Genomic DNA, 10,415 nt, shown 5'->3' on the forward strand with positions numbered 1-10,415 from the left:
GGGGGCTGGAGTACTGGGAACAATGCCAATTGATAACAGCTCACAAGATAATTTCTGCTAGAATCAATAAGCATATTTGTTCGCAGTTATTGAATGGATATAACAAAAAGCTTTTAGCAGCATATTTAACAACCAAAAGAAGGCAAATAAAAGAAGTTCATTGAAAAAATAGAGTTATCTGGTGTCTAAGAGTCTCAGGCACCACATCCTTGAAGCTGGAACTGTATAGAAGGAGTAGAAGATGGGATTTTAAAGGTGCCAAAAACACAACTGTATATATAAAATATTATATTTTTAATAAAGACAAATAAAACAGTGAAAAAATATTTTCATAGAACCAACATGAAATATCCATACAGCTTATACAGTGATGATGCAGTGACTTGATCTCTACATGTTTTGGCAGACTATGACTTCTTCAGGGGATTTTACTGCATAGAAATTACTAGAGATTAAAAAAAGACATTGAATTAGTGAATATTCATACACAGTATAGGTACAACTGAATATGTACACTAGCCAAACAAGGTTTCAGAAGAGCATATTAAACACAGTGCACTTGTCAATAAATCAGCGATACAGCTGCCTTAGCCTTGACCCAAGAGGGACTTATATTTTCAGCCTACCACGCTTTGATGGCGAGACATATTTTTGACATAGCTCTGGTACACCTTTGATTAACTATATATTTACCCATACTAGTCAGGTACTACTATATACATTACTGACTTTATGCTTTCTTTTATTTTTCAGTCATTTAAAGTTTTCGAAGCCAGCGACTGTATAGCAGGATGGAAGATTGGTCCTTGGGACAGCAGATTCTCCCTGAGAGGAAGCTTCCAAGGAACTTTGGCGACCAGCCGCTCCAGATCGGCGTACCAAGCCCATTCTGGGGGCCACTAAGATGACTGGAATCCCTTCTGCCTCGATCCAGCGTAGGAGTCTGGGCAGAAGCTTGAGAGGAGGAAAGGCGTATATCAGACGATACTGACCCCACGGGGCCACCAGAGCATCTGTGGCATTTGCCAGTGGATCCCTTGACTGAGCCACAAATCTTTGCACCTTTCTGTTGAGCCGAAACACCAACAGATCCACCTCAGGAGTGCCCCACTGGAGACACAGCTGATAAAACACCTTTGAATGAAGGGACCACTCCCTGTGGTCCAACGCCTGCCAACTGAGGTAGTCCGCCAGCCAATTTGCCACCTTGATAATGTGTATGGCGGAGAGGGCAGGAAATGAACCGTTCTACCCATCTTAGAATGCCGGCTACCTCCGGAGCCGCCAGGGCACTTCTTGTGCCCCCTTGGTGCTTGACATAAGCCATTGTCCGATTGAATGTGCACTGGGCATCCCTGAAGACAAACCGTCCAATGATCCAGACACAGTCTGATCACTCGGAGTTCTAGGACATTGATCGGCAGTCTGGACTCCAGCGTCCAGATCCCCTGAACAGAATGCTTGCCAAAGACGCCTCTCCAGCCAGGAAAGGCTAGCATCCGTGATGACCATTGTCCATAACAAGGGGAGGAAGAATTTTCCCAGCCGAAGCGCCAGAGCAAAGCCACCATATCAGGGACTCCTTTGTTCCCCTGCTCAGCCGGATCGCATTGTCCAGAGACTGTGGAGTCTTGTCTCACTTGGTCAGAATCTCCCTTTGCAGGAACCTTGTCTGGAACTGTGCAAACAGAACCGCCTCAAAAGGTAGATACCATCAGGCCCAGTACCCGCAAGCAAGTCCAGGGGGGTGACCATCTGTTGGACAGCAGGAGACGAATAGCAGCCTGCAATTTTTTGAGTTTGTCCAGAGAAAGGAGCACTCTGGCTATGGCCAAGTCCAGAGGCAGGCCAAAATAGTACAGCTTTGTGGAGGGAACCAGGGCAGACTTCTGAAAATGCAGAATCCAGCCAAATTACCGCAGAGTTCGTATTGTGATCTCCAGGTTCTTCACCAGAGCAGAAGAAGACTCTGCTCACAGAAGGAGATCATCAAAGTAGCCCAGTACTGTGATCCCCCCGTTGGCGTAGCAAGGCTATCACCGGAGCAAACACTTTTGTGAAGACCCGAGGAGCGGAGGCGAGACCAAAGGGTAACGCCACAACCTAATAATGCTCCTCTCCAACAGCAAAGCAAAGAAAATGCTGGTGACTGGCACATATTGGAATGTGAATATAGGCATCCTTGATATCTATAGAGATGAGGAAATCCCCCTGATGCAGGTATGCCACCGCCATTCGAATGTACTCCAATCTGAACTTCTGTACTAGCACAAAGCAGTTCAGTGGCTTAAGGTCCAGGATTGGACACATTTTGCCTTCCTTCTTGCGGACTGTGAACACGTTTGAGTAAAAAGCCTGAAAATGTTCAGAAGTCGGAACCTGGAGCAATCACCCCTTGAAGGAACAGGTCTTGTACCGCCCCAAACAGATCCTGTAACTGGACTGGGGATAGGGGCAGGTTGGAAAGAAAAAACCTTGCTGGGGGACAAGAGCGAAACTCGATCTTGTAGCCGGACCGATTGACTTTGTAGGCCCACTTGTATTGTACCAGGGAAGTCCACGGGTCCAGAAACTAGTGAAGACGTCCCCCCACCCACGATACGGGTGAGCGTGCACCTTCATGCAGAAGGAGCCTTGTCCACGGATCTGGAGAAGCCCGCTCTTGGCTTGCCAGACCAGGCTCGTTTGGATCTGCCAGAGGAGGTCCTGAAAGGCTTCGAGCCCTTGTTAGTCACCCTTGAGAGACTTCTTATGAGCCGAGAAGGAAGGTTCATGTCTACGACGAGGTTCCTTGCCCTTAGTAGCCTGCAGGAGAAAGGTATTCTTCCCATCTGTGAGACCTGTGATGTCATCCAGGGTAGCTCCAAACAGGCAATCTCTTGAAAGGAAAGATCAGTCAAGGCCTTTTTAGAAGTCTGATCCGCAGATTAGCATTTAAGCCAAATGACACGTTGAACGACCACTGCTAAAACAGAGAGGCAAGCCATCAAAGGAGCCCCATCCAAAGAGGCATCACAGATAAACTGCAGTCCCTGGACCAGCTGGTCCGCCAGCTCAGCAAAGGCAGGGGGAAGCAGTTCTCCCTCCAGGTCATGGCGTAGGAGCTTAGCCCACTCAGTCAGTGTTTGCGACACAAGGGCAATGGTAAATACCGGCCTCAGTGCCGAACCAGCTAAGGTGTACATAGTGCAGGCCACAGCCTTCGCGTTGCGGTCAGCAGGGTCTTTAAAGGCCAGGGACTCCTCAACCAGAATCATGGTTGCCTTGTTTAATCTGGAAACTGGAGGGTCCACCACCAGTGGGACAGTCCCCTTCTTAAGAAGAGACTCGTCATAGGGATAACACCTAGTAAAGTGCTTAGGAACCCCACGGGACGCTTTGGTCATCCCCACTCTTTGCGACAATTCTGTCAAAATAAGCAGGGAAAGGAAACACCTTTGCCGCTCTGGATGGCTTGTGAGTGCCAAAGGGTACCTGCGCCTCTGTCCTAGCTTCAGCTGCATCCTCCATCTTCAGGGTCTAACACACAGATACAATCATGCGCGGTCACAGACGTGGAGGAATCATCCTCACTATCAGAGGATTCCAGGAGCGTGGCCGCAGACCCAGAAGGGTGACCCATGTCCGCAGTGGCAGAATCAGATTCAGGATATGATGAGACAGATGAAGCAGGGAAAGCGGGGGGGACCTTTTTGCTAGTCCATCGACCACAAGCTGCCTCCACTCGGGACACAAGGGACTCCAGGACTGCAGTCAGTGCATGGATGGTTGGTTGGGACCCAGAGGGTCCCGCAACCTCAGAGAGGTGATCAGGTGGATAAATGTCCTCCAAAGACTCCATAAGGCACCAGGGGGACCCCACAAAAAAAATTGTTGCACACTGCTAAGGAAAGACCCCCACTGTGCTTGCAGCAACATCCGGTCGCCAAGCACAAGGCATAGAGCGATCCTCAGCAGAGAGGAAGAGGATCTCACTAGACTCACCACCTGCTGACACAGGAACCTGCCACCACCAGGAGAGTCTGCACTACACGTGCGGCAATCAGGAAGCGAAACGATGCAGGACTCAACACCAGGGGATAAGGAGGGGCTCCCACCGCCGAAAACGTCACCCACAGGGCTCCGCTGTCATGGCCACTGCTATTTGCAATGCAAACCACAAGAAAATGGCCAACGGACTACACAAACATGGCCGCATTGTATAGAAATATACAGGCTACAACAAAATGGCAGCGCCATGAGGTATACAGGGACCTAGAAATGGGAGCCAGGCCTCAAGGTCAGATACAGGCAGGACGGGGGCCCTAGCAGGAGCCCCACCAGATACAAACCCCCCCACCCCGCACAGTCGATTGTCCGGTCGCCAGTGGCGGACCCCCCCAGCCCCCATCGCCAGTATGTAGAGGGGGAGCAGGCTGAGGGACTTGGCAAAAGCAGGGGGGGTGCCTGAGGGAAGGACGGGAACCCGGGGGGCCAATGTCCACTCCAAAATCCTCCAGGGGCAGAGGGGGGGGGCAGCTACTCACCATACCAGAAACCAGGTGGGCACTGCTCCAAACAGATCCTCCTTTCCACCAAAATGGGGGGCTGTAGGCCAGGAGGAACGCTGTCGTATGTGATCTTGCGAGACATTTAACTCGCAGGGCCAGCCCCTGTCCAGTGGGGCTATGTTTCGGCCGACCTAGTGTGGAGCTTAGGTCTGCGCGCGCTAGCCGGCCAGACTGGGGTGACAACTGGAACTAGATTATCCAGCCCGTCGCCCAGTCTGGCAGTTGATAGTATATGTCACAGGAAAAATCCAGGAAGAAAACATTTTCTATCTAAAAAATTTTGCCAAGACCAAAGATCCCAGCAAGGAACTAGGTCCTTACTCCTGACTAGGTAGAAAAAAACTGTGTTACTATAGCAGGAAGAGGGAGTATACCCCAAGGGACTGCCCATGGGTGTAGCCAGAAGTTTTTTTCTGCCTAGTGTCCTACTCTCGTAGGGGCAGTATTACCCAATGGTCAAGAATGACAGGAGCTGTGTCCATCAATATACGAAAGAGAAAAATGTTTTCACTGTTTTAATCGTCTTTAATAAAAACATACTATTTTATATATACAATAAAAACAAGAAGCAGCGCTAAATACTAATAGTGTAATCATGAATAATCATATGGTAAATAATGTGGCATGAAAACAACTAAATATGCAGTGAATAAATTATGAGCAAAATATATAGTTAAAAAAAAAATCTATTATATGAAAGTAATATAATAAAGTAAGTGTAAAATCCAGTGTTAGGTGAACATAAAGTCCTTTCAAAGAAAAAGTAGTTTTCAATATTAAACAACAGTGTACATAAAGTAAAAAAAATTGTATAAATAACATTGATTGATGAAATCAACCACAAGCACCAACACTTAGCATAGTGATGCTAAGTGTTGGTGCTTGTTAGTGGATTTCATCAATCAACGTTACTTGTTAGGAGGATCTCACCCCTCTCACCCCCCTTCCCCTTGTTCCTCCTCGCTTTGGTAGATGTAAAATGTTAGCTCCCATTGAGAGCCTCTCCTGTCCATTTTTATTGGTTCCAGCCAGTTGTTTTCCACGAGTTCCCATTTGTTTTTCTGGTGACGGGCTAATTTTCCTTCCATAGTCATATATCTTTTTTATTGTACCTGGGCTGCCACCGCTACTTTTAATGCTTTGCCTCTCATTATAGAATTAAAGAGGAAGTAAACCCTCCTCGGCAAGTTGTACCTATAGGTAAGCCTATGATAAAAGCTTACCTATAGGTACTGTAAATATCTCCTAAACATGTACCGTTTAGGAGATATTTACCTTCGATGCATCCAGTGACGTCACTGGCGCATGCGCTCTGAAGGAACGGCCACTCGTGCCGTTCCTTCAGAACTCCGTGCCGTGACCGTCGGCTCCGGCGCGCGTGCGCGGGAGTGACGTCACCGCGGCTCCAACCAATCAGATGGCCGGATGCCGCGATCCCGGAAGACGGGCGACTGGACATGTCGCCCGTCATACAGGTAAGCGGGCGGCACGGGGGGGGGCTCGTTCTAAGGTAAGTATTTCATAATGAGCTAGTAGTATGCGATGCATACTAGCTCATTATGTGTTTGTCTTTCAGGGTAAAAAGGAAAAAAAAAAAAAGGGTTTACAACCTCTTTAAATCATTACTTTCTAAGACCCCTTTAACACTTTTACTCCATGGTGTGTCCTTTTAACCGCTTAATGACCGCCCGCCGTAGTTATACTGCGGCAGGCAGCCGCTCCTGCGAGAACCACCATAGACATCGGCGCGCTCCCACCCCCGCTCGTCAGTGGTGATCCCAATGCACAGGGCAGACAGCTCATTGACGCCTGACACCCGCGATCATTCCCCGCTGAGAGAGAAAAACGGTCAGCTGTTGTAAACACAGCTCACTGTTCTTCTCTCTGGAATGATCACAGAGCCCCTGTGATGCTGCTATATAGGATCACAGGTCTCTGTGATCATTTCACAAGCCACGCCCCCCGCACTTAGAAACACGCCCCTAAGTACACATTTAACCCCTTGATCACTTGCTGTGTTAACCCCCTTCCCTGCCAGTGTCATTATTACAGTAACAGTGCATATTTTTAGCAATGGATTACTGTAGTAATGTCACTGGTCCCCCAAAAAGTGTCAAAAATGTCAGTCAGGGGTCCGATCTGTTCGCTGCAATGTCACAATCTCGCAAAAAATCGCAGATCCCCGCCATTACTAGTAAAAAAATAAAAATGACAAATCTTTCCCGTAGTTAGTAGACGCGATAACTTTTGGTGCAAACCAATCAAAATACGCCTATTGTGAAAAAAAATGTAGCAGAAAACAAATTGGCCTAAAATGTTAAAAAATTTGGATTTTTAAATTTTTTTTTGGGAATGACCTATAGCAGAATGTGAAAAATATTGTTTTTTTTTTTCCAGAAGTGTCGCTCTTTTTTTATATAGCGCAAAAAATAAACATTGCATAGGTGATCAAATACCACCAAAAGAAAGCTCTATTTGTGGGAAAAAATTACATCAATTTTATTTAGGTACAGTGTCGCAGGACCGCACAACTGTCCGTTAAAGTAACACAGTGCCGAATTGCAAAATATGGCCTGGTCATAAGGGGACAAGTCCTTCCGGTCCAGAAGTGGGTAATTATAGGGGTTTTAGGGGGGTTGTTGATTGAATAAGCCTTGTGGTTTCAGCAAGATCTTCTATTTAATAGCTAAAGACCCTTGGTCCAACTGATTATCCACGGCCTCAGTTTTAAGTACATTTAGACTTCCGCACTCCCTTATTCCTAGTCCTTCCCCTCCTTTACTCAGTGGTGCCTAAGCCTCTAACAATTCATATGTTAGGTTTGTCACTTTATCCATACTTTAGTCCAGTAGACAATTACTCAAGGGTCGACCTCCCCCTGCGATATGTCCCACTTTCTTTATGTCAGTAACAGACCCAAAATGGAAAAAGCAAAAGAAAATAAAGGAAAAATAAATAAAAAAGTGGACTCTGGTGGAGATAGGGCAGCTCTGCTTCTCTGTGGTGTCTACTCTCCTCTAGCCACATCATGGGCTCTCACGGCAGTCCTCTAAGCGCTGGCTCGTCCACCAGACTGTGACCACCAGCTCTCCACGCTCAGCCAGGTGAGCTGCCCGTCAACGCAGCGCTAGTCTCCTCCTCTTCTCACTCTTTTTCTGCTCCAGGGCCGAGGCATCACTCACCCACCTCTGGCGCCCTGTTAGAATCATCCTCACAGTCCCCTCAAACGTTATTGATTGATCTCAACATCGTCATCCGAAAATCTCCCGGTCTAGAGGCCCGCTGGGAAGAAAGAGTGTTAATGTGGAGGAAGGGGAGGGGTGGAGTGGGAAAAGCAAGGCTGAGTGAAAACTGAATTTTTGTAAGAACTTACTGTAAAATTCCTTTCTCTGAGTCCTCTGACAGTCGCCACCCACTCATATAGGTCTTCACTTATGGGTATTGCCCTCTTATCCACATGAGCAAGCTAGGCAAAAGATTTGTTAAAACACAAAACACTTTGCATAGACACACCTATAGGGGGCTGTCCCTCTGATCCAATACCCCCCTGCTAGCAGCATTCCCAAATCAGTTTGGTAGCAAGCAGTAAATAGTCCAAGAACCCCAAAAAAGAGGGGCGGGGGCGGCGACTGTCAGAGGACTCACAGAAAGGAAATTTACGGCAAGTTCTTACAAAAATTCCGTTTTCGATTACGTCCTCTGACAGTCGCCGCCCACTCATACTCATTACAGCAGTGTAGACATGAGGGGTGGGAAGCGCAACCGTCACAAAGGCAACGCAGCTCCCAGGTCAGAGAAAGGAACCTTATCTGAACCAGAAAGGTAAAAAAAAGGCTGGGTAACAGGAAAGCTCAACAGGAGCGAACAAACCCAGGAAAGCAAATCAACAAAGGGGAAACAAACCCCAACAGGCGGGGGACAGGCTAACGCCATGTCCCCCTCAAGGCACTGCCACACACAAAACTTTGCAGCCAAAGGAAGCATCTACCGATGCCAAAACATCAAGTTTGTAAAATTTGGAAAAAGTGTGCACGGACGACCAAGCCGCTGCCTTGCACACCTGGGCCACCGATGCTTGATGTCGGAAGGCCCAGGACGCATTCACCGCTCTGGTAGAGTGCGCCTTGACAGGGAAGGGCGGCACCCGTTCCCTAATTGAATAGGCCTGTACTATCGTCTGTCTGATCCAATTCGGAATGGTTGCCGCAGACGCAGCCATACCCTTCCGAGGGCCCTCGGAAAGGACAAAAAGTGAATCCGACTTTCTGAAGGATTCAGTAGACGACAGGTACACCCTGATCACCCAGACCACATCCAAGGAATGCAAGGCAAACTCCTTAGGATGTTTAGGATTCACACACAGCGAATTCAAAGAGCAGTTAACAACAAAAATGGGTGCAGATATGAATGGGTTGGGACTAAATTTTGACATGAGAAAGGAAGCACTATTAGCATCTATTACGAATATACCGAAAGAGCAGAAAGACACAACCCTCTGCTCAAGCTACAGACCAATAGCATTATTAAATGCAGACACTAAAATATTTGCAAAAATTCTGGCAACAAGGATGAAAACAATGGTAGAATGGGGTGCATGCGGACCAAGTGGGGTTTATCCCGGTAAGAGAGGGGAGGGATAAAGGAGTAAGAACCCTTCTTCTACTAAATAAGAACAGCACAAATGGACTCCCAACGCTACTCCGGTCTATAAATGCTGAAAAAGCATTTGACAGGGTAGATTGGGGGTTCATGATGAATACACTAGAAACAACAGCAATTGGCCCCAGGATGCTCAAATGGATTCAATCCTTGTAGAAACACCAAACGGCGACAGTTAAGATAAAAATGGATTTTTGTAAAATCTTACCGTAAAATCCTTTTCTCTTAGCTCATTGACAGACGTAGTCCTCGGTGATACAGCACCTTCGGGTTATGTTGCCTCCACAGGAGTAGGACTAGACAGGAAATTAAAATGCTCTGGCCACACCCTAGGGGCAGTCCCAGAGGGTATATCCTCTCTCTCTCTGCCTCAGCAAATCAGTTATGTCAAAAAGCAGTCTTTAGAGATTTTAACCCAACCCAACTCAAAAACAGAGGGGCGGGGACTACGTCTGTCAATGAGCTAAGAGAAAAGGATTTTACGGTAAGATTTTACAAAAATCCATTTTTCTCTATCGCTCATTGACAGACGTAGTCCTCGGTGATACAGCTCCTTCGGGACGTCCCAGAGCAGAATCACAAATGAGGGGTGGGAAAATGAAAATCAAATCCCAATCTAGAAGGCCCAACCGGTGCCAACTAGAAGTTTACAATGCTCATCCTTAATGATGAGACTCAACAAAAAAGAAAAATTTTTTTTTTTTTTTTTTTCAAACAGAAAAAAACCCTCGAGGTAGACCACCGGTCTCCTCAAATTGCGGCCTGCAAAACCTTGCGGCCAAATGAGGCATCCGCCGATGCCATCACATCAATTTTATAGAATTTTGTAAAGGTATGTACCGACGACCAGGTGGCCGCCTTACATACCTGGACCACTGACGCCTGATGGCGAAAGGCCCAGGAAGTACTGAGCGCTCGAGTGGAGTGCGCCCTAACAGGGAACAGAGGACTCTGACCCTTAATAGAATAAGCCTGTACCACCGTCTGTCTAATCCATTTGGCAATGGTCGCGGCAGATGCAGGCAAACCCTTTCTGGGGCCATCCGTGATCACAAAAAGTGAATCCGTCTTACGGAATGATTCCGTAGCTTTCAGGTATACCCTGATTGCCCGAACCACATCTAAGGAATGCAACGCATGTTCCCGATGATGCTTGGGCTGAGGACACAAGGAAGGTAGTACAATATCTTCATTCAGATGAAAATC

Source organism: Pelophylax lessonae (assembly GCF_965119305.1).
Source record: "Pelophylax lessonae genome assembly, chromosome: 10".
NCBI classification, from domain to species: domain Eukaryota; kingdom Metazoa; phylum Chordata; class Amphibia; order Anura; family Ranidae; genus Pelophylax; species Pelophylax lessonae.